The sequence below is a fragment of the Protomyctophum parallelum genome (genome assembly GCF_964188405.1).
Source record: "Protomyctophum parallelum genome assembly, chromosome: 5".
NCBI lineage: Eukaryota > Metazoa > Chordata > Actinopteri > Myctophiformes > Myctophidae > Protomyctophum > Protomyctophum parallelum.
The window spans coordinates 21,625,014-21,625,276 of record NC_139702.1 but is presented as its reverse complement, the minus strand read 5'-3'; positions in this window follow the sequence as shown (position 1 = coordinate 21,625,276).

Here is a 263-nt window from a genome sequence, read left to right as displayed (position 1 = left end):
GTAGGGTTCAATCATACTTGCAAGATATGGGGGAGCCATACCTTTGGTTGCCTTGAATGCCAGCATCAGAGTTTTGGAGCCAGTGGAGGGAGCGGAGCAGGGGGGAGACATGTGAGAATTTTGGCTGGTTGAAGACCAAGCGAGCTGCGGCATTTTGGATCAGCTGGAGAGGCTTAAGTGCACATGCTGGTAGGCCAGTAAGGAGGGAGTTACAATAGTCGAGTTTTGACAAGACTGTTGTCTGGATTAGGAGCTGGGCTGAT